The following is a 3,400-nucleotide window of genomic DNA, read 5'->3' as shown; positions in this document are numbered from 1 at the left end:
GGTTGCCGGTACGCCGTACTCTGTGTGCACCTCCATGGGATCCCCACGTTGTGCTCTCTCTAAGAATTATTTTTACTTTTTAATGTGTTATTACTTTTGTTCTTGCTGATGCCTTAGGCCGATGTGCTGCTTTGATTCAGTTTTCTCTTCTTTGAGGCATGGTAGTATAAAAGGTTGAACTTAACTGTTGCAGGTCACCACCTGTGGCAAAGATTAGCAGGGAGTGCAAGGTTGTTGTCGGATGCTCAGGAATGCAGCGGGAGTTCGCCTGTTCTCGGCTTCCTGTTCGGAGTTGTATAGTGCCACCCCTGTAGACTCCACTGGCAGCGGGATCCAGGTCCCCCCTGACCTCTTCCTTTGTCCTTGGTTGACAAAAACACTAAGCAATCCTCACATTTCAAAAGTGCTTCAGGTCCAACTCCAGGATATTTGATTCAGTAATCAGCTTCAGTTCCAAGTTTCAGTGCTTCAGAAATATTGGTTTTGGTAATGAGCTTGCCGAGATGGTACCTGGACATAATTTACTTGCGTGCTATAGCGTGTAGAAAATTGTCTAGTTAAATTGATCAATGTACAATCTCTCGCTAATAGCATATTTTCAGAGGCCACGCTATTTTGTATAGCACGCTATTCATTAGATCTGCCTACTCCTGTATTTTCAGTTACCTGTGTGACTGAAAAAATACACTATATGTTACTATGCTATATTTCCTAAGTTATGTATAGAACCTCTGCCTATATACTTGGATCACCGGATTGTTCAATTCTTTTTATGCATCAAAACTACAGAATTACTACTTATCATTGCAGTGTCGTGTTCTGTGTATACCAATCTACCACTATAATACACCATTCTTGAATTTGGATTCACCACCTACTTGCTTTTTAGTCTGCTCGAGGTCGGCCATGGAGGTTTGGCCCGACCAATGGATGGATGGGGATGAAACCCTAGGCCAACACCCACCCATGGATGGATGGGATGGGGCGACGACGACGGCAACAACGGCCTTCTCTCGGTGCTTGCTGATGTGGTTGCCATCGACGCCGGCGACGAGTTGCAGCACGTAGACATCAAAGGTACTGACGCCCTCCATCCTCCTTCCCTCACCTCATCTTCTTCTTTTGGATTTTTTGATTTGATCCGTGCGGTTGGTTTCTGCAGGCTGCGGGTGTGACGGAGGAGCACCATGGCGGGCGTGCAGGCCATGTCTCTCTATGTAAGGCCCTCCATTCCCTCTCTTTGTTCGGGCCATGCTCAGGCAGTCTTTTCTCTTCATGGTCTGAACATGTTGGAGGCCATTATTTCTCCTCTGCCATAGTTTGCTGCTGCTGCCATGTTAACTGAGAGTTGGTAACCAATATCAAGTGATTTGGAATTTGTTGATCTGAACCATAAATGTGATGATTTATCACAATTGTCATATGATCGCAATTTTGTTGATCACATTACATCTATGTGTTGTTTGTTTGTTTGTTTGTTTGTTTAAATCCGTGCTTCCACTTTGAGGTTGAACAATAGGTTAAGGGAGCATTCCTCAATTTTTTTGGGGTCCAATGGAACAGCAGGAGTGTGGAGAATTAACGCACTCGAGGACTCTGGAATATGGATGGAGAGAACGACAGTTGAAGACATGGATATTGTTGTCCGAGCACATATAAAGGGATGGAAGTTTCTGTTATGGTTTATGACTTTTTTGTATGGCATTCATATCTTTACTGATCATTCAAGCAGTGCTACACGCATTTCCATTCAGTGTTAGTGTGAATTGCTGGAGCACAATATGACTCATGCTCATCTCCATGTCAATGCTAGGAGGAGAAAAACTACATTCAGAGGTTACGGAATGGCAATGGGTGGGTTACCTCCCAGGAGCAGATGACTGGCATGGTTAGTGATCACTAGGCCATGAATCTCATGGATCCCATGATACAGGTACATCAAGGAAATTTTAATAAGTTCATGGCACAACATATAATTTAATGTTAGCTTTCTACATTAAATATCCGGAAAAAAATTCTTGCAATTCATTTAAATGATGGTCGGGAAATTCTTGTTAAATGAATCTTAACAATAAGGATACAGTCGTCTACATTTAGTTTGCTTTTCTATTGCTGGGTAATCTTCTTATGCCATCATTTTCTGAGTATTTTTATGGTGCAGGTATCTGGTCCAGATCCGACGGAGACAAGCAAAATCGTGCTCTTGCTTCTTCTTTCGATTGTAAGTGAATCCTTTGATGACAGTGCTATTTTTTGTTGTATTAATACTGCATCTGATTCACATACTTCATCTAACCTTGTTTGAGAAATTGTGCATGTTTTTGCTACATTGGTCCAGGAAAATCCAGGTGAAACCTTTCAGGAACTCAGGACGACACGCATTGATTATATTTCATTGTGATGGCTGCTGCCGACACAGCTACTATGGGTACACGCAACTTCTATTTCGCTCGTCACCGGAAACCACCGCCCAGATCCATCTCTTCTCAACCATGCCGACGTGGTGGTCAGGGGTGCTTACAACTTGTGAGGACCTGCGTTCTCGCTGTTGATCCGTGATGGCATGGCCTCCCCGTGCCCTAGTCGCGTTCTAGCTGATGGTTTGGGTCCACCAGCGGAGGGAGAGGGGGACGACCTCTGTCGCTCCTTCTCTCTAGCCTCTTCATCTTGATGAAGCCGTAGGAGTAGAGGGGCACACGCGTAATGGATCTGCTCCAAGCACCTCAAGCCACACATCTTCAAGGTGATCACTTCATCCACATCCAATGTCAGTTTCCACGTTTACTCCTTTTTTGGGGTGGATGGATGCATGATACTCTGATAGTAGCAGGCAGTTGTAGTACATACTACAAATTGGCACGCTGAAACTAGCCTGCAATTTTCTCGGAAATTTTTATGTCACATGCTAGTGGAGTGGATTATAACATTTCAGTGGAACAAATTGTAGGTATTTCTTGTTTGCTTCTCAAAGAAAAGGATGTTATATTAACTTGGTGTTGCTGTTCTTGGTAGGATGAACAAATAGCACCTTGCAGGCTCTTGATTTTTTCTGTGATTCCCTTTGAAAGGATATAAGTTTGCAGTTTTTCTATCAGTTCTTCTGAAGCAAACAATATGTGATGGATAGCTACAATTATAGCTTCTTTTTATATTATTGTCCTGATCGAGGTTCTTGTAAGGTTAGATATGCCTTGCTTTATATATGTTGGCTTTATCGCATTGTTAGACATTTGAAAACGTGAGGCTAACAACCGTTAGTTCAATGTTACTAGAGAAATGTGTGTGTGTGTGTGTGTGTGTGTGTGTGTGTGTGTGTGTGTGTGTGTGTGTCTGAAAATGATTGTATGAGGCACAATGAGGCGCTTCAACAAGGCAAGTGCGCCACAAGAACGCTCTCAGG

General features: G+C 43.3%; 1 long non-coding RNA gene across 3 annotated transcripts; it reads left to right on the top strand.

The window, feature by feature from the left end:
• The first annotated feature begins 136 nt into the window (after positions 1-136).
• Positions 137-3,162, top strand: LOC119287696. Of its 3 annotated transcripts, none has more exons than XR_005140901.1 (7): positions 137-337; positions 413-486; positions 890-1,077; positions 1,163-1,217; positions 1,564-1,933; positions 2,162-2,221; positions 2,339-3,162. It is a non-coding gene; the product is annotated as an uncharacterized LOC119287696 (long non-coding RNA). The 3 variants fall into 3 exon arrangements; XR_005140899.1 differs by having other exon boundaries at positions 1,520-1,933; XR_005140900.1 differs by having other exon boundaries at positions 1,508-1,933.
• Positions 3,163-3,400: the final 238 nt, after the last annotated feature.

This window comes from Triticum dicoccoides, chromosome 4A (assembly GCF_002162155.2).
Source record: "Triticum dicoccoides isolate Atlit2015 ecotype Zavitan chromosome 4A, WEW_v2.0, whole genome shotgun sequence".
Classification (NCBI taxonomy): Eukaryota; Viridiplantae; Streptophyta; class Magnoliopsida; order Poales; family Poaceae; genus Triticum; species Triticum dicoccoides.
This window is presented reverse-complemented; position numbering and strand designations above follow the sequence as displayed.